At 37.5% G+C, this 24215-nt stretch overlaps 2 pseudogenes; both read right to left on the bottom strand.

The window, feature by feature from the left end:
- Window positions 1–1427: 1427 nt before the first annotated feature.
- LOC126610922 (uncharacterized) lies at window positions 1428–2772 on the bottom strand (annotated as a pseudogene).
- A 14163-nt stretch (window positions 2773–16935) lies between these two features.
- Window positions 16936–17046, bottom strand: LOC126612703 (small nucleolar RNA R71; annotated as a pseudogene).
- Window positions 17047–24215: the final 7169 nt, after the last annotated feature.

Below are 24215 nucleotides of genomic sequence, written 5' to 3'. Positions count from 1 at the left end.
ATTACTTTATTCACAATAATAACTGACTTTACTTAAAACAAAAATAAAAAATAAACTTAGACTAAAAGTAAGTGTTTCAATCTCACTTCCCACAAACCATGTTGGTGTGATGTGCAAAGAGCAAGGTATAATTCATGAATTAGTGTCTAAGCAACGATAAATAGAAAAGACTCTACTGTGGGATTAATCTTTACCATGTCCATTTGTTCTAACGTTTAAAATAATCTATGGATATTAACTTACAAAGAATAAAAATTCTTAACTGACAAATCTTAAAAAAAAAACTGAAATTTTATATTTTCCCACCCCCAAACTTATTTCACACTTTGTCCTCAATGTGTGGAAAATAAATAGAAACTAAAAAAAAAAAACAAAACTGGAAAAAATAAAACAAAAGCCTAGACTAAATAAACTAAAAGAAAAAGGAAAATAGAGAAGAAACAAAGAAATTAAAATAAACAAATAATAGAACAAACAGAAAAGAAGGAAAAGGACAAAGAGCACCTGGATTCGAACTGAAGACCTGGCGCCAGTGAAAAGAAATACGGACCAACATGGACAATGCCACACTTGTGTCAACTTGCGCAACAACTGCTATAGAAACAGGTGTAGCAACTGCATTTGTCATTTGAAAAAAAACCTAGCTATTATTGAACACGTATAGGATTCCCTTCCACTAGCCTCGAGCTTTGCGCCAAAAGGCTCTCTTCTGTCCGTTCCCATTCCCTTTTCAGACAAAGAAGTATAATAGTGTTATTTGTGAACCCCGAAGCCTCTTGTTCTCTCTAGAAAAATGGGAGACATCTCTCATGGCTTTCATTTCAAACCCATCCATCTATGCTCTCTCTCTTCTGCATGACTTTAAAAAACGCAAGAGCTTTCTGTCTCTTTAGAAATTAGCCCTCCCTCTCTATTTCACTCAGACCCCATCTCTTTAAAATGAAAAATAGCCATCCTTCCCCCATATTTTTCCCTCATTTCCACAGCTGCTCCTTCATCCTCAGAAATCGAGCACCCCCAAACAGTAATATCAACAGCCGCAAAGATGACACCGCAGATCACATCCCTATCTGATTCCAACACATTCATGGGTAATTTTTATCCACATCTCCCTTCGATTTTTTTTAATTTTTTTATATGCTTAGATTTGGGGAAAAAATGGATGAAAATTATCTAATGCATGTGTGCTTCTGCGGCAGAAGCTGCAGAATGCTGATTCGACATAGAAAAGAACGGTAAATGTCTGGAGCTTATCTAAAAAGGAAAGGTATAGAACATAGATGCCTAACTCTTATTTGTGCATCATGCATGATAATGTTCTCCACATGCTCATAAATCTCTATCTGTGTGCTTGCCTATACCCACTGATGTATATTTGAGCCCAAAAGTGTGGATAATAGAAACTGTATCATGCCTTGATGAATCGTGTCCTTTTTGCTACTTAGATCCCTTAACTTTGTTTCTGCTCTCCGCACTGCCTAATCTCATGAATGTAGAGGAATTGATGATGAATGTGTTGGGGGAATAAATGTTGATTGCACCCCCTTAGTTGGGATTAGGCCGAATCAGTTCCGAATGCAACATGCAATAAAAAACCTAATTAGATAAGTAAAGAAAAATAACAAGAATTAAAAATTGCAATTTTTTTTCTTTCTGATTTTTGTAATTAGGAATAAAAACAGGAAAATAAATTAAACGAAATAAAAAGAAAAGAGTTAGAAAAATTGAGTTGCCTCCCAAAAAGCGCTTTAGTTAAAGTCTATAGCTAGACGTAACGGAAAGAATTGTTCATCACGTCACTTGTTCTTTCAAAGTTAACCACTCTTTAATGACGTCATAGTGCACTGTGCTTCCAAATTTAATGGTTGAATTCTTCTTATACGCCTTTCTTTTTTAATGAATATTTGTAAAGATATAGGTTCCTTTCCAGCTATGTTTATTTCTCCATCGAGCTGACTTAAATCGTGTATTTAACACCCATAGTTTTCGCACTGGCAGAAATTTACTACAAGGAACTTGGCTGTCAATAAGCTTCCTCTTTTCCATATAGATCTTTGCCTGTTTTCAAGATTCATCTGGCATTTCTTTGAATTTGATGGGCTGTGTAGGTGCACTGTCCGTTACCGCCGCTAAAATTTTCTGATCAGTAAGCAGCTGTTCTATAATTAGATTTGTCAGAGTATTCATGCATTCTTGCTGCTTAATGGGTTGCCTTGGAGTCTCAGGAAAATGCATGAGTGGCACACAGACTTTTGTAGGAGCAGATTCTATGGAAGTTTCAAGGTCATCAGGGACTGTTTCCTCCTTTGGGCGTGAATAACAGGCAAACGGCTCCTCGGTTCCTGCACCAACCTCTTGATCATCATAGCTTCTCCCACGGTTTACTGCTTGAATTTGAAATCCTTGATTGGTTATTTCTACGCACGATTCAATTGATTCCAACAATTTAGATAGTTTGTCCGCCACCAAAAGCTCTTGTGGCACATTAAGCCGCTCAAAATACTGCCCAAGATGCTCTTTCAAACTTTGAGTGTAGAACTTTGAATGGGGATTGTTCTAGTTCCATTTTGAATCGTTTCTCATATTTATATACTTCTGGACATAATCTGGAAAATATTCTCTCTCATGACATTGCAAAATATCATGAGTATTTGAATTACAAAGAGCACAAATCGTAGGCTTAAATCCATAATAACCTGTTTTTGTTAATGAAACCCAAAGAGGTGGTCCACCAGGTGTTAGATTGAATTCAGGAGGAACTGCAAATTCCATTGTTGCACTGCTAAAAAAGAAACAAATTGTAACGAAAATTAATTTTTTTTTCTTATATGTATAAACAGCAATAAGTAATTGAAATTCTGATTAGTAGGAATTATTTTAATAATCCCCGGCAACGGCGCCATTTTCTTGATAGGGATTTTACTACTCATGTGAACGGGCTAAAAACTCCTATTATACTTGCAAGAATCACAAGGTTGTTGTAGTATAAACGAATCTCTCAAGGTCGTTCCCCACATAGATTATTAAATAATTCAAAGCAATCAAATTTCAATTAATTATTGTAAAGTAGAAATTGATGTGATTGATTTTATAACCTACTTAAAATTAAAAAACAAATTTAATTAATAAAAATAAGACAATCTGCAATATTAGAACTGGGGAAAAAGAAAACAGCTTTGGAAGAAATCAAATTAAGAAAGCACTAGGGTTCCACCATCACCTAGCAATCCTATGAACTTTTACCAATTACTTATGATCTACACATGCCACTTTGAAGGTTAGATTTTCCTAATTCATATTCTACTTGGAACCTCCAACATAGAACATATATCTAACATGCAACCCGTCCGGACGTTCGGATCAAATCTGAACATGAAGGACTCATTATGCTTTATGAAAACCCTTTGAAAAATCATGCAACCCTTAAGACGTGGTATTCATCCTAAGTGAAATTACAATTATTAATCACAAGAAGCCAGCATCAATTTCAGGGAACCTTCCGACCAAAATTGCATCAAATTACTTTTCTAAATATCCTAAAGGTGATCAGGCATTAAGACAATTAGATAGTTTTTATCGCGGTGATTAACAATTCAAAGTATGCATGCAATCAATCATAAGCAATTAAATAAAAATCACATATTCATGTTAAGGCTCAATGATTCACCCTAGCAAAAGAAATTAGTTACGCATATTCATAATTGAAATCATAGAAAATATTATTAAGAAAATGATTGAAAACACCTTCAAGTAGAAAATCTCCAAAACCCTAGCAATTCTCTCTATTTCCAAAATTGCATAAAATAAAGCGTACGTAAAACTATAGACGGCCAAGCAATATATCTGCCAAGCCCTCATACAAACCCTAAAAACAGGTCCTTTATTCCCCCTAGGAAACTAAAATTAATAATCAAATAAAATAGGAAACATAATCCTAAATTAAATGGTAAAATTCGCCTAAAATCTGAACAGCCACGTTTTGGACCCATAAGCTACTTCAAAATTGGCCCAATATAGCTGGATCTAATGTTTGGAATATTCTTAACACTTCTCTAGAAGGCCACGAACCCATCCGATGTCATCTTGGGCTCCAAAAACGCAATTTAAGTCCAAAAACGTCATTTTCCAGCACTGTGTATCGCTCCTTTATTTTATCGCCAGAAAATAACCGGTTGGTGGAAAAATCCTAAATTTTGATAATCAAGCTAAGTGGCTCACGAACGTCTTCCAACTGGAATTACTCCAAAATTCGTCCATTTGATCATATTTTGCTCCAGAGGAAGTCGAAAGTCCTATATTGAAAATACAATTCAAAGTATCAAAATTCTTCCAAAATATTGACCAAAATATACTAAGATTAGAGTAAAACATATAATATAAAATCTAGTCATCAACCTACAAAGAGGCGATGGCTGCAACTTTACGAGTTGAGCAAGAACATAATGGGAGGTAATGGCTGCAGCTTGACGAGTTGAGCATGAACATAATGATTACATGGCTAAACAAGCTAAGAGCAAGGCTTCTTCGAATAGTGGAAGAAAGATTACGCGAAGAACTAATTATAGTGGACAAAAGGGTAGCAACAAAGGGGGCAGCAGTAATGGGCTCTTTCAGAAATCAAGACCCAACCCTTACCCTTGTAATAAGTGTGGCCAACCTGGTCATATTCAACGTTTTTGTCCACAACAAATTGTTTCTCAGCCACGTCAATCATTCTTTTCTCCACAAACCAACCAGCAACCCCAGACTTCTTCTCAGAGTGAGATATTTCAACCACAAAGGTCTCGGAGCAGAGGAAAAGATAATAGGCCTTAGGGAAGAGCATATTGCAGTCACTCGAACTGAATCCGTGGGGCAAACTAACCATGCTCTTGTGGAATGTAAAATTCTTGTTTCCAACTTTTGCGCAAAAGTTTTATTTGACATGGGGGCTAGTCATTCTTTCATTTCCCTAGGTTTGGTTAATTTCCTTGGATTGAAACCCGAAAAATTGGATCCTCCACTTACTCGTATAACAGCTTATGGAGTATTGGATGTTACTACCATATTTAGAGCATGCTCTGTAGAAATCTCTAGACATAGACTAGAAGCAAATTTAATTATGCTAGATCTATATCCCTTTGACTTGATTTTGGGCATAGATTGGCTATCCAAGTATTGCGCATTGACCGATTGTTATAGTAGAAAGGTCACCCTACGTTTAGAAAATGGGTCAATTCTTCAGTTGTATGGGAACCAATGAGTGTTTCCTCAAAACCCAATACTTAAAGCATGTTTTGGGGGAAAAAAAAACTAGGATAACGCTGCTCTTTTTGCAATCATAGAGAAAACTAAGGGTGCTAATAACACATTATGCATTTCGATTGTGAGTGAATTTCTTGATGTTTTTCCTGATGAGTTACCAAGCTTTCCTTCACAAAAGGAAATCGATTTCGCTATTGAAGTTTGCCCAGGGACTTCTCCAATATCTATTTCTCCATACAAGATGGCACGAGCAGAGCTAGCAGAATTGAAGAAGCAATTAAAAGAGTTGTTACATAAGGGATTTATTAATAAAAGTATTCTCCATGAGGTGCACCAGTGTTATATGTTGCGAAAAGTGACGGAACTCTATGCTTGTGTATTGACTATCGACAATTGAATCAAGTCACTATTAAGAATAGGTATCCCTTGCCTCGAATTAACGATCTCTTTGACCTATTGGGTGGATCTTGATATTTTTCTAAAATCGACTTAAGGTCAGGTTATCACCAATTGAGAGTAAAAGAATAAGACATTCCCAAGACAGCTTTTCGGACCCATTACGGACAATATGAGTTCCTTGTAATGCCGTTTGGATTAACAAACGCCCCTACAGCCTTCATGGATTTAATGAATCAGGTCTTCTATCCATACCTTGATAAGTTCGTGATTATTTTTGTTGATGACATTCTGGTTTACTCTAAGATGTACAAGGAACACCAACAACACTTGAGAATAGTCTTGCAAACTTTAAAGTAACATCAACTATATGCAAAGAGGGAGAAATGTGACTTCTGGATGACAAAGGTTAAATTTCTCGGTCATATCATCTCAGGCAACGACATATTCCTAGATCCATCTAAGGTTGAAGCGATGGTGAAATAGGAGAGTATTCAGAACTTCTTTCGAATTGTTTCTCCAATGACGAGACTTACAAGGAAATATATCAAATTTGAATGGATGGCTGAATGTGATGTTGCGTTCTAGGAATTGAAAGTGAGATTAATTACTGCTCTAGTTCTTGCCATTCCAAATCCCGAAGAACCTTATGTTGTTTTTAATGATGCCTAGTCGAAAGGTTTGGGTTGTGTCCTAATGCAACACGATCAAGTGATAGCATATGCTTCAAGGCAACTCAAGACACATAACAAAACTATCCCACGCATTACTTAGAGTTGGCAGTTGTGATTTTTGCTTTGAAAATCTGGAGATGTTATCTTTATGGAGCACAATTTCAAAAATATTCAGTTCATAAAAGCTTGTAGTATCTTTTAACACAAAGATATTTGAATTTAAGGCAGCGAAGATGGGTAGAATATAGATGAAGGACTATGATTTTTCTTTACACTACCACCCTGGAAAAGCTAATGTGGTATCCGATGTTTTAAGTCGAAAGTCTGGTGATGTTGCTACATGTATAATGTTAGAGGAGTGGAAGAGAGGTGTATGGTTGCAGATTTTAATTTGTCTCTCTGCAATACTACTTAAACTGCTTATGTATTTGGTGTAGTAGCGAGGCCTACACTAATTCATAACTTGATCCAAAACCAAAATACATGATGATGAGCTAAAAGATGTGATTGCCCACTTCAAAGCGGCGTAGAAGTTGTTGGGTGGAGCATGCACTCTAATAGAGGGCTTAGATTTCAAGGTCGTTTGGTTGTTCCAAACAATACACAGTTAAAATAAGAGGTATTGAATGAAGCGCATCGGTCATGGCACTCTATTCATCCAAGAAGCACTAAAATGTACAGAGATTTAAGAAAGCACTAATGGTAGAAAGGTATGAAAAGGGATGTGGCTCAATTTCTAGCCAACTGCACGATATGTCAACGAGTTAAGGCCAAACATCAAAAACCCGCTGGACCTCTACAATCACTACCTGTTTCTGAGTGGAAGTGGGACAATGTCACCATGGATTTAGTGAGTGGTTTGCCAAAGCCTAAGAAAGGATACGATTTTTTTTGGGTGATTGTTGACAGACTTGATCGGATCATATTTATATATATTTTTACTTCGAATTCACTCGTCTTTTCTTAGTTAGTTCATTATATTTTTGAGCTATTTACGTTATTTTTATGTTTATAGGATTTGTTATGCAAAGAAAATAAAAATAAGCACAAATGAGTTTTAAATAATAAACAGAAAGAATATTGGTTTTATTTTTGGATTGGGTTTTATTTTGGTTTATTTTGGTTTATTTTATATGCATTGAATTGATTGTTTCATAGAATATTGGTTTTGGATTTGTTACTTGAATTTGTTCTTAATTCCCAACTGCTACTAATTTAGAGTTTATGATACAAATTAGTTTTGTATTATTTTGTCAAGGAAGAATCCAAGGACAGCAAGAGGTATAAAATAAAGAAAGGGGATCCAAGAAAAAAAGGAAAGACAACGAGAATCCAAGGAGAGACTTGCGGAGCGCCAGGCATGAAAGCAGGCGGGACAGCTAAGGAAAAAAAAGGTTGTCTTGCAGCCTTGAGAAACAGGAGAAGAATATAGATAAAGCTGCTTTGAGCAGCGTGAGAAGGAGTCAAAAGCAGAGAACAAGAGGTCAGAAAAGAATAAAAGAAGGAGAAGTAGATTGGTGCAAAAGAGGGGGGTCTTGGAGCGGGGTGGACAGAGGGGCTGCCCTTTGGGCAGCTCGCAGACACGGCAGGAGCGAGAAAGGCAGAGGCTGCCCTTTGGCAGCAAAAGAAAAGACGCAAGGAGGAAGCTGCCTTTGGGCAGCGAGAGAGACGGACCGAACCAGGAACGAGAGAGCAGCAAGAAGCTGCGTGAAGAAGAGAGAGTAAGCTGCCTTAGGCAGAGGGACACGGAAAGATAAGGCTGTCTTGGGACACGGAAAGAGAAGGCTGCCCTTTGGCAGCGAGGTTAGAGAGACAGAAGCGGAAAGAGGAGAGCAGAGGCTGCCATTTGGCAGTTTGAGCCTTGACTGACCAGAAACCAAGGCTGCCCTTGGCAGCGCAGAAATATAAGAGAGAGAGAAAGGGGTAGCTGGAGAGAAGGCTGCCTTTGGGCAGGTCAGCACGCAAAATAAAGGACTGGTCAGCACGGGGGGGGGGAGAACGTGAACAACCAGAGGCTGCCCTTGCAGCCTGGAGCTCAGAAAAGAAGGGTGCGCTGCTCTTGGCAGCACCGAGGGCAGAAAATGGCAGCGCACGGACGAACAGACAGTTCTCTCCTCTCGGTTAAATCTTTCCAACTTATGTTTTACTTTCGGTTTAATCTTTTCAAACTCCTATTTTATTTTTGTTTTAATAATGTGTAATTAATTTTATTTTGGCTAGAGGTTAATTCGAAACCATGAATATATTTGTAATATGAATTGATTACCTTCGGTTGTGATTTCATAAGTTGTGATTTCAATTTACTTATCCGTTCGTATAAAAACTGATTTGTGTATGTTGGTTGAGAGTGCACGCTTAATTTACATGCATGAATTTGATGCTAGAATATAAGTGAATTTCACCTAATCGTTATGAACTTATTTTCACAAGTAGTAAAGGTTGCTAGTCACAATCACGTTAAGTAAATTCTTGGCAAGAGTATCATGCTTTTCATAGTTACGAATGCCTCGTCAATGCTTATAGTTTTCACAAAGTTTAATGATCTTTGATTGTATCGCTATTGTGCTTTTCACGTAGGGGACTTTTGAAGAATGTTTTGAATTGTTGTATGCGTTTTTCCGTCCAATTCAATAACTTAAGGAAAACTTGAAGATTAAAAAAGTGCTGTTCACGGTTAATCTGGAGTATTGAGATTCACAATTTATTGAAAGAACAACTGAAAATCAATTTAGGTTGCATATGTGTAATGTGTGGAGAAGAACCCTCTAGCTAGTCCGTCATTTATCATTTTACCTTAATTTTATGTTTTTATCAATTCTGTAATTTAATTAAGTTTAATTTACTTTTCATCAAAACCAAACACCCATCCATTATTAAATTATATTATTTAGTTAGTTTTCTTTATTGTTAGTCTTTTAATTCAATTTCCGTCCATTTCAGTTCCTAGTGTTTAATTTAATTGTTTTCATTATTTTGAGTCATTTTAAGTGTGTTTCGAGTTATTAGAGTTTTTAGCCTAATTTTGTGTCCTTGAGTCTTATTTAATATTTTTAAATTAATTTAGAATAGATTAGCAATCCCTCCTAATCCCCGGCCTAGAACGATACCCTACTTATATCTATACTACAATTGTCAAAAAGAGGGTTTAATTTGTGTGTTAAATAATTTTCGCATCAAGACTAACAAAACATGCCCATTTCCTTCCAGTTAAAACTACATATTCTTTATCAACCTTGAGTGATCTATACATAAAGGAAATTATTAAATTGCATGGAATTCACTTATCAATAATCTCTGATAGAGATCCTCGGTTCACGTCTAAATTTTGGAAAAGCTTGCATAATGCGTTGGGAACAAAAATAGTTTAGCACCGCATACCATCCTCAAATGAATGGATGGTTAAAGAGACTCATTCAGATACTTGAAGGTATGCTCAAAGCATATGTCTTACATTTTAAAGGTAGCTGGTGTGATTTCATGCCTTTGGCAGAATTTTCGTACGATAATAGTTATCAGTCGAGTATAGGCATGGCTCCTTTTGAGGCTTTGTATGGGAGACCATGTCGATCTCTATTAGGTTGGGCAGAAATGGAAGATTACAGTCTTCTTGGGCCTGAATTAGTTCAAGAAACTAGTGAGAAGATCAAGATTATTAAAGATAGGTTACGCATCGCTCAAAGTAGACAACAGAGCTACGTTGATCGAAGATGGAGACCGCTAGAATTCCAAGTTGCTAATTTTATTCTCTTGAAAATCAGTCCTCGCAAGGGAGTTTCAAGATTCAGAAAGAGTGGGAAATTAGCTCTAAGATATTCGAGATAGTAAAACGAGTTGGTGAAGCTGATTACTAACTTGTGATAGGAGCATATTTATGCAACTTAGTTAGGTTGTTTTCTTGCATTTATGTTGTTAGTTCTTGCTTATTATAGTGTTTTAAGCTATTTTCGTGTGTTTGTAGGTCCAAATGACAAAGGTGGCAAGAAAGTGCATTTGGTGCATTTTGAGCCAAGAATGGATGACACATGCATGGAGCAAGGTGGATGGACGTTTTTTAAGTTCAAAAGGCTAGGAATATGATAAGGAGATGAAAAAATTAAATTCTCAACAAAAAAGATAAGGAATCAGCTCAAAATAAGGAAACATTATCCAAAACCTTATCCAACCTTATCTTATCCTATCATAATCTTATCATACCTTAAATCCAGCTGCAAAGAGACCTAAATATCTGATTTCTAGAAGGCCTATCATTTCCCCTAAACTTATGCCGCACCACCCTTTCTAGAATCCCTAGAAATGTGGCACCTATCATCCTTTCTAGAAGGTTTATTTCTGCCACAACACATTCCCTCTAGAAGCCTAAATAAGTGCCACACTCTCCCTCTTCTAGAAGCCCTAAAATCTGCTAAGACCCTAGTTCTTTTCCCCCTTGGATTGGGCTGAGCCTTTCCTTGTTCTCCAAGATATTGGTGCCGCAAACCCTAAGCCTTTTCCCTTCAAAAATTGTGAAAACCCTAGCCTATAAATATATGTTTTCAGCCACAATTTCGCACCATCACCCCCCATACAATTCTACAATACAATTCACACAAATTCACAGACAATCATCAAGTGTCGCAGCAAGGGAATGGAAGGAGAAAATGAGCCTTGTGTCGTGCCATCCTTCAAGGGTTGTGTCGCAAGTCACCTACAACCATTGGAGATTTTCATAATTCTTTCTTCCCTCGTTTCGTTTCCATGTTTATTTTACTTTACTTTTCAATTATTATGAACATGTGGAACTAATTCCTTTTTAGTTGGAGGTGAATTTGAAGCCATGATTATATGTTTTATATGAATTGATTACATCCAGTTATTGTTTCTTAAGTCTTGAATGTGATTTTCTTATTTGAGTTATCAAAACTTGTTTATGTATGTTGATTGAGGATGCATACTTAATTTGCATGCATGAACTTGATGCTAGAGTATAAGGGAGTTTCACCTAATCGTTATGAACTTATATTCACAAGAAGTAAAAGTCACTAGTCATCATTGTGTTAAGTAAATCCTAGGCATGAGTATCATGCTTTTCATAGTTACGAATGCCTCGTCAATGCTTATGGTTTTCAAAGAACATAATGACCTTTGATATGTCTTTCTAACATGCTTTTCATAGTTAAGGAACTTGATAAGGATAATTTGGTTGCGATGTGTATTCTATCCAATTCAATGAATTAAGGAAAATCTGATGGTTAATTTGTGCTATCACGGTTAACTTGGGGTGTTGTCATTCGTAGTCTAAAGGAATAATAACTAGAAATTGGTTTGTATGCATATGTCATGTGTGGAGAAGGATCCTCTGGCTAAGTTTTCACCATCCAAATCACCTAATTTACTTTGTTTTGCAATCTATTTAGTTTAGTTAAATTTCGTCCAAATCAATCCCCTTTTAATTAAGTGTGTTAGATTAGTTAGAAAAGTGTTTAAATCTGTCCAATTTAGTGTTTTGAGTCTTACTAGTCTTAAATTCGTCCAAATAACTCCCTAGAGTCTGTTTTGAGTCTATTTTCTAGTATTGTGCTGTTTAGAGTCTGTTTAATGTGTTTTGAGTTTTTAGTGTCTAGTTGAGTGTTTCTAAGTCTAGTTTGGTGTTTTTGAGTCATATTTGTGTAGATTAGCATCCCTAGTTAATCCCCGGTTTAGAACGGTCTCTACTTTCATATACTACAACTATCTTAATAGGGTTTTAATTTGAGTGTTGGAATATTTCACATCAACTTGCCTTGCATTCTTCTTTATCACATGTGCACGATGTATTCCATGTGTCAATGCTACAGAAGAGTCAACCCAATGCAGCTCAAGTGATAGAATAGGCTGAGGTACCACTTCAAGGAGAGATTTTTCAATGTGCCCGAAACACAGGTTGATACACCACGATAAAAGTGGTGAGATTCTTGTGTTAAAAAAGTAATAACATAAAAAATAAAATTTCCCACCACTTATAGAATAACACGTGGTGTACCACTTATGTTACGGGCACAAGAAAAAATTTCTTCACTTCAAGATGATGTTATGTACAAAAAAAATTTGGGGGTGACAGGAACACAGACCTTAGCAAGGCAGGTGGTGTTCCCAACTTATTATATTTTGACAACTAGATTTTGTCATTTACTCACTTAATTATACCTGAAGAAGCTGAAAAGTCAAAAAAAAAAGGGATGCCCTTTTGACTCTGTTACATTCTCCGCTATACCGTTGTCCATGTCTTGAAAATTGAGGAAAGTTGCACAGACTCAAGTAAGTCCCTCTTTTCTTTCTTTGAAAAATAACAAGAATTCCCTCCTTTTCTCTATTTCTTAAAGTAAAAACCTTAAAAGTTGAAGTCGTTTTCTCACACTTCCTTGCTGTAAGCCTCATCGGAACAGAGCTATTGCCATTTTTTTTCCCAAATTATGGATGGAGATTCAAACTTAGACCAAGGTATTATGGATGGAGACTCAAACTCAGGCCAAGGTTTTTTATTTTTCCTTTTAATAAGTTGTATGTGTTAACTCTTAAACATTTTGCATGATTATAGGACACTGCTTTTTTACTCTTGGCCATGATATTATTTTTTATAAAACTGATTATTGTTCGTCGATATTCTATGAAATTTTTGGTTTATAATATGGTAAAAACAATCTCTCAATTAATAATGCAGTCATTGATGTCAAAAGCGATGAAGAAAATATTGAAAGCTATGCTCGAGAAAAAAATCCACCTATTGTAAACCCCACCAAACTTACATTCACCAATATGCTTCAACGTCAAAACTGTATGACACATTTGAATCAGGTATTGTGTTTTCCCTTCTACTCTTTGCTTTGAATTAGGTATTTGATTAAATTCATTGTTGAAGTTAAATTCTATGTAATGCAGGATGCCTTTACTTGTGGCTTTAAGGAACATTAATTAAGATACTTGTAACTCCTAATTCTGATTATTTTAGACTTCACATCAAAATTCCAGTGGCTTTAACAAACATCAAGTTCATGAGAGAATGTTTTCTTGTTGTACTATGTTAAACTTGTTATCATAAATCTGAAGCTCCATAATTTGACATTAGAATATGTAGATTGGAAGTTTGGAATTTGACATTAGAATACATCAACAACAACAACAACAAAGCCTTTTCCCACTAAGTGGGGTCGGCTATATGAATCCTAGAACGCCATTGCGCTCGGTTTTGTGTCATGTCCTCCGTTAGATCCAAGTACTCTAAGTCTTTTCTTAGAGTCTCTTCCAAAGTTTTCCTAGGTCTTCCTCTACCCCTTCGGCCCTGAACCTCTGTCCAGTAGTGACATCTTCGAACCGGAGCGTCAGTAGGCCTTCTTTGCACATGTCCAAATCACCGGAACCGATTTTCTCTCATCTTTCCTTCAATTTCGGCTACTCCTACTTTACCTCGGATATCCTCATTCCCAATCTTATCCTTTCTCGTGTGCCCACACATCCCACGAAGCATCCTCATCTCTGCCACACCCATTTTTTGTACGTGTTGATGCTTCACCGCCCAACATTCTGTGTCATACAACATCGCTGGCCTTATTGTCGTCCTATAAAATTTTCCCTTGAGCTTCAGTGACCTATGACGGTCACACAACACGCCGGATGCACTCTTACACTTCATCCATCCAGCTTGTATTCTATGGTTGAGATCTCCATCTAATTCTCCGTTCTCTTGCACGATAGATCTTAGGTAGCGAAAACGGTCGCTTTTTGTGATCTTCGCTAGATTGCTCCGGTCATTAGTATGGATAAGTATATAAATGGATAGAGATAGAAAAGCGAACACAAGATGTACGTGGTTCCCCCAGATTGGCTACATCCACGGAATAGAGGAGTTCTCATTAATTGTGAAGGGTTTACACAAGTACATAGGTTCAAGCTCTCCTTTAGTGAGTACAAGTGAATGATTTAGTACAAAAGACATTAGGAAATATTGTGGGAGAATGATCTCGTAATCACGAAACTTCTAAGTATCGGAGTGTGGTATCGTCTTGACGTGCCTTATCTGTCTCATAGGTAGATGGGGCATCTTCTCTGGAAGTACTCTTCCTCCATCCCGGGGTGGTATCTTTAACTGGTGGAGATTGATGTATACATTTTGTGTGCATTTATATCATCCTTATTTGGCAGTTTTGTGATTTTTTGGATCAAGCTAGTTGTGTTTTTACAATATTTGGTGTTAGTGTGCAGCCAAGTGTGTTTTAGGATCAATTGGATTGCAAGTGAAGTAAAATCAACCCTTTTGGTAGCTGATCATCATCCCTAGCGTGAAGAAGGTTTTTGAGGAGTAATTTGAAATCCCAAATGAGGAATATAGAACTACTTTGGCTGTTGGAATTTCAGGAACACATGTGGAAGTGTAAGGTGGAGCATTCGGCCATATTGGGTGATTCTAGGCAAGACAAAAACATTGAATTCAGATTATGTGGTTTTAAACACCAAAACATGCAATCACATGCATGTTTTCAATCTTGCCGTGCATTCCATTCCCTTTTTGCACCAAGAACATGCACTTCCATTACTTAATGCCACATCCACACCTCCAAAACATGCAGCCACATGCATGTTCACAATCTTGCCGTGCATCTCCTTACATTTCCAGCCCTCTTTTGCAGCAACACATGTGCTTCTATTAAACTAATCCATTCAGCCACTTGTACACCTCAAAGTAAAGCCATGCAGTGCACATTCATTCCCTTTTCCAGATTTGTTCAACCAATTCCAGGTTGTCCATTTCAGCTTTGCAGCAAACACACATGCATGTTCAATTAAAATAGCTATATGTATGCATCTACACCTTGTGCCGTGCATCCACCACCTCAGAAATCACTTCATTCCATCATCATTCAGATTGGCAGCTTCATTCTTTGGCTAGACAGCCGCATGTTCTCCCAAGAGACTTCAATTTAAAGTCCATGCAATCTCACTTCTGAAAAAACTCTCGACCATACCACCATTCACTCACCTAGCAACTCCATTTTTCTGTCCATTCTCTCTCCCATCCGCAACAACCATTCATCCACAGCAGCTCATCCTTCATGTTACAACACATCTGGAGAACCAAGACCGAAGGCCACTCTTGAAGGATTTCAACATCAATTCTGCTTCAAGGGTTTCTTCTTCTCAATTCTATGTTAATTCATGTTATGTATTTCTATGTTAAAACGTTTGTAAACATGAAATGTAACTAATCTCTTCTTAGGGATTCGATGTAGCCTAGCAAGAAACCCATGTAGTTAATTCATAATGCTCATTTGATCCTTTTATTTCTTGTTTCATTCTCTGATTTCATTGTGACTTTGTGTGTTAATTCTAATGCTTGATCACCACTTGAATTAATCACAGGTTGTATAACCAAAATTAGAAGCACACATCATGCATAATTTTGGTAGATATGGGAATGATTGAGGGAGATGTTTGGCAAACATCCTGCCGTGTGTCCCCTTTGGTTTTGTGAAAGTTTCTTATGTATAAAACATCCTTGGTTGAGAACCAAAGTTGCACATCACAATTTGGTTCTTGACTAGGATGATTTGATCAAATCCACACATCATATGGTTGATCATATCTAAGTGAAACAAACTCAAGAAATAGGTAAATGAATGAGCATAAACTGATTTAACAAACATGTGATTGATTTAGCTATGGTGAAACCGAATCCCTAGTTTCATCTCCATTGGTTTTATTCCATTTTATTACTTGTTGATTCATTCACTTGTGTTCACTACATTTTTGTGAGTTTTCAAGTTACACAACAACAAATCTGTCTAAGTTGCTTAGTTTAAGTCATTTAATATGGTTCTTGCAAAGCAAGTGATTGTATAGGTCCAATTAGTCCCTGTGGATTCGACACCCTTACTTGTGCTATTATACTCAATATGTTTTAGCATTAGGAAGGAGTAAAACATATCAACAACAAAAATGGCGCCGTTGCCGGGGACTGATTTCAGTCCCTTGTAATTGCTTGTTTAGTTATGAACCATTGTTATTTTCATTTTAAGTAGAGTACTAATTTATATTCAAACTTGTTTTATTTTGTTTTCAGGTAGTTTATGTCAAATAGACTTGTTGAGTTAGGCCAAAGAATTGAACGGTTAAAGAGCAACACTTTTGACAACTTTGTGCCAACAAATTCATCCAATTTCCGTGAAGAAGAGGAAGGGAATTCGCCTAGTTCAACAAGTGAAGGATCTAAGCACATTAATTGGGAAAGAGAAGAAGAGATGGCGGACAACCAAGATGAGCTTCGAGCTTTGGAAGACTTTGCTCAACCAATCATACCAAATTCTCCTTCATGCATCTTGCTGCCCACCGAAGCTAGAAACTATGATCTTAAATCTTCACATTTCCATATGCTTCCCTCTTTTTATGGCTTACCTAATGAAGATCCTTTAGCTCATGTTAAGGAATTTTATAACGTTGTAAGTGGTTTACCTTTGCAGGGAGTAAGTGAAGCAAATTTGAGGATGAGAGTGTTTCCTTACACATTGAAAGATAGGGCTAAGAGTTGGTTGATGACTCTAGCACCTGGTTCCCTCATCACTTGGGATGCCGTGGCTAAGAAGTTCTTGGAGAAGTTTTTTTCCACCCAAAAGACAGCCACATTAAGGGGACAAATCTTCAACTTCAAACAAGATGATGGAGAACCTTTCAATGAGTGTTGGGAGCGTTTTAAAGGCCTTTTGTTGCAATGTCCACACCATGGGTTACCTTTTCATTTACAAATGCAAATTTTCTATGATGGACTAACCCAAACATGTCAATCCACTGTTGATAATGCAGCAGGTGGAGCTTTGAAGAAAAAGAATGCTCAAGAGTCATATAACATTTATGAGATGTTGGGGTCTAATGCTCAACACAAAGATTTAAGGGGTAAGAAAGTTGGAGTATATGAAACAAACTCTAATCATGAACTTTCCTTGCAGGTAGCTAACCTAGAAAAGAAGCTTGAAGCCATGCTCAACATGGTGCCAAAAGCAAATGAGGCGTGTGCCATTTGCAACATACCAAACCACCTTACTCATCAATGTCCATCTAGGGAAGCCTACCCCGAATTTGTCCAAGAGCAAGTGAACCTCATGAATTCTTACAATCAAAGGCCAAGGAATGATGTGTATTCAAACACATATAACCCAAGTTGGAGAGATCATCCCAATCTTTCATGGAGGAACAACAATCAAAATCAAAATCAATTCCAAAACTTCCAACCAAAACCGGCCACTACACTTGAGGACACGGTTAAGTTGTTAGCTCAAAACACCTTGCAATTCCAACAAGCTACCAATAGCACTTTCCAACAACATTCGGCGGCTTTAAACAAAATGGAGACACAATTGGGACAGATTGCTGATGCCTTGAACCAAAGAGAGGTTGGAAAGTTTCCAAGCCAACCCGTGATACTCCAAAGGAACCAAGAGCAAGCCAAAGCAATCACTACACTTAGAAATGGTAAGGTTATCAATAATAGAGTTGGCAATGAAGTTACTAATGAATTTGATCATGTGAATGCAGGGGTTACTCAAGGAGAAAATGAGAAACCAAATGAGGAACCAAGCCATGCTAATTCCTCATTTGAAGCACCAAATCTTCACAAGGCCGAGAAGCCTTACACTCCACCAATACCATTCCCTGGAAGACTTGCCAAGAGCAAGCAGGATAAGTCATTTAAGGACATTTTTGATATTCTAAGTAAAGTGAATGTTAACTTACCGTTGCTTGATGTCATTAGGAACATGCCAGCTTATGGGAAGTTCTTCAAAGAGTTAAACAACTACAAAAGGAAGTATGGACCACATGAGAAGGTAGTGGTGTCTGAGAATGTAAGTGCAGTGTTGCAAAGAAAACTTCCACCAAAGCTCAAAGATCCAGGGAGTTTCTCTATCAACATTACCATAGGAGAAAAGAAAGTAGAAAAGGCAATGCTTGATTTGGGTGCTAGCATCAATTTAATGCCCTATTCCGTGTACCTTCAACTAGGTTTGGGGGAATTGAAAGCCACCACCATTTCATTACAACTTGCGGACAGATCCGTGAAGTATCCAAGAGGTATAGTAGAGGATATTCTAGTTCAAATTGATAAACTAATCTTGCCTGCGGATTTTGTAGTGTTGGACATGGAAGAAGCGCCTATACATGACCGAGAGTTGCCTATTTTGCTTGGAAGACCATTCATGGCCACGGCCAAGACCATCATTGATGTGCAAAATGGACTCCTCACTATGACAGTGCTAGGAGAGACCGTGCAATTTAAAGTGTTTGAGTCTCTTTCTCATCCTTCTTCATCTCTTGAGTGCTATGCCATTGATGTGCTTGATTCAATTGTTTTCTCTAAGTTCTTGCAGGCATAATCTAGTGAACCATTACAAACTGTTTTGACTCAATCTCAAGATGAGTTTGATGAAGAAGATGCACTCATGGAAGTGGTAGCTACCTTGGAAGCATTGGCACCGTATCCTTTAAATGTTTCACCTCTTGTTGAGCATTTAGAATCATCTAGGTCACATTTAATACCTTCCATTGTTAAGGCACCAAAACTTGAACTTAAACCACTTCCACCACATCTTAAATATGCATATCTAGCTGAATTTGAAACTCTTCCTGTTATCATAGCTTCTGACCTGAATCCAAATGAAGAAGATAAACTAATGAGGGTGTTAAAAGAGTCTAAATCAGCTATTGGATGGTCTATTGCAGATATCAAGGGGATAAGCCCTACTATGTGCATGCATAGGATTCTTTTGGAGGATGGATCAAAGACAACCCGTGAACCACAAAGAAGACTCAATCCACACATGAAGGAAGTGGTGAGGAGTGAAGTGTTGAAGTTGTTAGATGTGGGAATCATATATCCCATTTCTGATAGCAAATGGGTGAGTGCTATTCAGGTGGTACCCAAGAAGGTGGGAATCACAGTGATGAAGAATGAAAACAAAGAGCTTGTGCCCACAAAGCCCACGGCTGGTTGGCGTGTTTGCACCGACTACAGGAAGTTGAATTCTAGCACTAGAAAAGATTACTTTCCTATGCCTTTTATAGATCAAATGCTTGAGAGATTGGCAGGTTACTCACACTATTGTTTTCTGGATGGTTACTCAGGTTACAATCAAATTGCAATTGCTCCAGAGGATCAAGAGAAAACTACATTTACTTGCCCATTTGGCACATTTGCATATAGGAGAATGCCTTTTGGACTTTGCAATGCTCCAGCAACATTCCAAAGATGCATGTTAGCAATCTTTTCTGACATGGTAGAAAGATTCATTGAGGTATTTATGGATGACTTTTCAGTGTTTGGTTCTTCTTTTGATGAATGTCTTAACCATCTCTCTTTAGTACTTCAAAGATGTCAGGAAACAAATTTGGTTCTCAATTGGGAAAAATGCCAATTCATGGTAAAACAAGGAATTGTGTTGGGACATGTAATCTCTAGCAAAGGAATGGAGGTAGACAAAGCCAAAATTGACATCATCACCAATATGGCAGCTCCCACAACCGTGAAGGGGGTGAGAAGTTTCTTGGGACATGCGGGTTTTTATCGACGTTTCATTAAGAACTTTTCAATGATCACTCGTCCATTATGCAATCTGTTAGCTAAAGATGTTGCATTTCATTTTGATACAGCTTGTATGGATGCATTCAATACTTTGAAGCAAGAATTAACCTCGGCCCCTATCATTATGGCACCAGATTGGTCTTTACCTTTTGAATTAATGTGTGATGCCTCTGACTATGCTATTGGTGCAGTTTTAGGGCAAAGGGTGAACAAGCTTCCACACGTGATCTACTATGCAAGCCGGACTCTAAATGATGCTCAACTTAACTATTCCACAACTGAAAAGGAGTTGCTTGCTATTGTCTTTGCCTTAGAGAAGTTTCGGTCATACCTTGTGGGATCTAAAGTTATTGTGTTTTCTGATCATGCAGCCCTTAGGTATTTGATGACAAAGAAGGATGCTAAACCACGCTTAATTAGATGGATACTCTTACTACAAGAGTTTGACTTGGAGGTTCGAGATAAAAAGGGAAGTGATAATGTTGTGGCTGACCACTTGTCACGGCTTAATGAGAACCATGGCGTTGGACAACCTTTGCCTCTAAATGAATCATTCCCAGATGAACAACTCCTTGTTGTTCAAGAAAAAGAACCGTGGTATGCTGATTTCGTTAATTATCTTGCTTGTGGTGTAATGAGAAATGACATTTCTTTTCAGGAAAGAAAAAAGTTCCTTGCCATGGTAAAGCACTACGTTTGGGACGAACCATATTTGTTTAAATATTGCCCTGACCAAATCATTAGGAGGTGTGTCCCAGAGAGTGAGCAACAAAGCATTCTAACGTTCAGTCATACATTGGCATGTGGAGGACATTTTGGTGCCAAAAAGACATCTCTTAAAGTTTTACAATCTGGTTTCTTTTGGCCTACTTTATTCAAAGATGCTTTTGATTTTTGTTCTAAGTGTGATAGGTGCCAGAAGATGGGGAACATTAGCCGAAGAAATGAGATGCCATTGAACAACATTTTGGTGGTAGAGCTTTTTGATGTTTGGGGAATCGATTTCATGGGACCATTTCCATCATCTTTTGGCTACTTATACATATTAGTGGCAGTAGATTATGTGTCCAAATGGGTTGAAGCCATTGCTACAAGAACTAATGATCATAAGGTTGTTTTGCACTTTCTTAAAGATGTGATTTTTTGTAGGTTTGGAACGCCAAGAGCTATTATTAGTGATGGTGGTAGCCATTTCTGCAGCAAACCCTTTGAATCATTGATGAAGAAGTACAACATCAACCACAAAGTGGCAACCCCGTACCATCCTCAAACCTCAGGACAAGTGGAGATTAGCAATAGGGAGATCAAGAACATTTTGATGAAGACTGTGAGCCCTAACAGGAAGGATTGGTCATTGAGGTTGAATGATGCACTATGGGCATATAGAACAGCGTACAAGACCCCCATTGGCATGAGTCCTTATCGCCTTGTGTTTGGGAAAGCTTGTCATTTGCCAATGGAGCTTGAACACCGAGCATATTGGGCCATTAAGAAGCTCAACTTTGATTACAAGGATGCTGGAATAGCAAGGAAGCTCCAACTTAATGAGTTGGAAGAGCTCAGAAATGAGGCATACGAGAATGCCAAAATTTACAAGGAAATGACTAAGCTCTATCATGACAAAGCCATCCTAAGGAAGGAGTTTCACCAAGGTATGAAAGTACTTTTGTATGACTCACGTTTGAGACTTTTTCCAGGTAAATTGAAGTCTAGGTGGGTAGGACCATTCAAAGTGCTACAAACATTTCCCCACGGAGCTGTGGAGATAGAGAACATGAAGAATGGCACGTCTTTCAAAGTCAATGGACAGAGATTGAAACCATATTTGCACCAAGTGGAGGAAGGGCAAGTGTATCAGATTGTCGATTTGCTTGAGTTTACAACACCATGAACAAGCTTCAATGTCTTGCCTAGACATTAAATAAAGCGCTTGCTAGGAGGCAACCTAGCGTGGTTTGTGTCCTATCTTCTTGTTGTGTTTATGTTGTTACCATTCCATATTCTTTGCCTACTTGCTTTGCATACAATTTTAAGCATTGAGGACAATGCTTATGATAGGTTTGGGGGTATTTATTATGGAATGGAAGGTTTGTTTTTTTTTTATGTTTGGTTAAGTGTGTTTTTGCTTACTAATACGAATGCTTATGAGGACTATGTTTGAAAACAAACTTTTGGGTTGCTATAAAAAAGTTTTGTATCTTGTGTCTTGTATAAGATGTAACTCTTGAAGATATGATGATAGAGGTACCATACTCAAATTCGTGAAGAAGAATAGTGGAGACTACCCTAGTGAGTTATTTTGAGCCTAATTGCGTCGTTGTGAGGGTTTAAAGTGTTTCTACTCATATCTTTTCTTTCAATTTCACTTTAAATGATCTCATTATTTCTATTTTGTTGGATGCTAAGAATTACTCTACTTTGCAGATACCATGTGTTTAGTATCATTCATGAATGAACTCAATGAGATGATGTTAGGCTATGCATGTTTTAACTACCAAAAGGCTTAAATCCTATCCCTTTGTGTGCTCCATTCACCCTTGTTGCAGCCAAACACTTTAGCTTAATTCTTTCATCACCCACTCCATACTTTACCCATTCTAGCTCAATACAAGCCATACCTTATAGTTTGGGGAATACCAATTTGATGAAAGATAAAGGTAATTTGAATGATAGATCAAGATTGTGGCGTGTACCAAGGGCACCTTTGTGGAAGTTGTTTCTAAAAATAAAAGTTATAAAAAAAAAAGAAGAGAATCAAAGTGGATACAAGTTCCAAATCTCCTCATTATAAGGTTTAGGGCCTGGACGCCAAAAACAAAGAAGGAAGAAGACAAAAGCAAGTGAAGAGAATGATTCTCAAATTATTTGGTATGCCCCAAACTCTAGATTTTCATATCACTTCTTTTGTAGCCTATAACCTGAGCCTTACATTACAATCTTGAGAAAGACCTAGCTGATCATTGAGTATATATTCATGAGTGATGATAAGTGTGTGTGTTATCTATGTTCTTAGCATTTGATTCATTTCATGAGATCTACTCAGAAATTGTGCTTCCATTTCAGATTTCATATGTGAGAATTTTGATTTCCTTTACGTAATTTCACTCATATATGTTGTGGAGAGACTAAACTTTAGGATCTGAGAAAGAAATTGAGTGGAACCTGTGAGGAGTAGAGTTGAGGCGATTTCTCTCTTAAGCATTTGGGTATGGTGGCCTTGAAGTTGTAAGGCATGGAGAAATATTTTTATACATCACAATTGATATGATTCTTTGGAGTAGAAAACTTTTGAGTTTGAATGTATGACAAAGTTTTCTTTGGTTCTTATTATTTGGTGTAAAGCATGTTTTAACCAACATACATGAATGTTTTGTGTGTTGTGTGTGTTTTAGTTTTAAGTTTGCTCGAGGACTAGCAAATACCAGGTTTGGGGGTATTTGATGTATACATTTTGTGTGCATTTATATCATCCTTATTTGGCAGTTTTGTGATTTTTTGGATCAAGCTAGTTGTGTTTTTACAATATTTGGTGTTAGTGTGCAGCCAAGTGTGTTTTAGGATCAATTGGATTGCAAGTGAAGTAAAATCAACCCTTTTGGTAGCTGATCATCATCCCTAGCGTGAAGAAGGTTTTTGAGGAGTAATTTGAAATCCCAAATGAGGAATATAGAACTACTTTAGCTGCTGGAATTTCAGGAACACATGTGGAAGTGTAAGGTGGAGCATTCGGCCATATTGGGTGATTATAGGCAAGACAAAAACATTGAATTCAGATTATGTGGTTTTAAACACCAAAACATGCAATCACATGCATGTTTTCAATCTTGCCGTGCATTCCATTCCCTTTTTGCACCAAGAACATGCACTTCCATTACTTAATGCCACATCCACACCTCCAAAACATGCAGCCACATGCATGTTCACAATCTTGCCGTGCATCTCCTTACATTTCCAGCCCTCTTTTGCAGCAACACATGTGCTTCTATTAAACTAATCCATTCAGCCACTTGTACACCTCAAAGCAAAGCCATGCCGTGCACATTCATTCCATTTTCCAGATTTGTTCAACCAATTCCAGGTTGTCCATTTCAGCTTTGCAGCAAACACACATGCATGTTCAATTAAAATAGCTATATGTATGCATCTACACCTTGTGCCGTGCATCCACCACCTCAGAAATCACTTCATTCCATCATCATTCAGATTGGCAGCTTCATTCTTTGGCTAGACAGCCGCATGTTCTCCCAAGAGACTTCAATTTAAAGTCCATGCAATCTCACTTCTGAAAAAACTCTCGACCATACCACCATTCACTCACCTAGCAA

The sequence above is a fragment of the Malus sylvestris genome, chromosome 17 (genome assembly GCF_916048215.2).
Source record: "Malus sylvestris chromosome 17, drMalSylv7.2, whole genome shotgun sequence".
NCBI lineage: Eukaryota > Viridiplantae > Streptophyta > Magnoliopsida > Rosales > Rosaceae > Malus > Malus sylvestris.
This window is presented reverse-complemented; position numbering and strand designations above follow the sequence as displayed.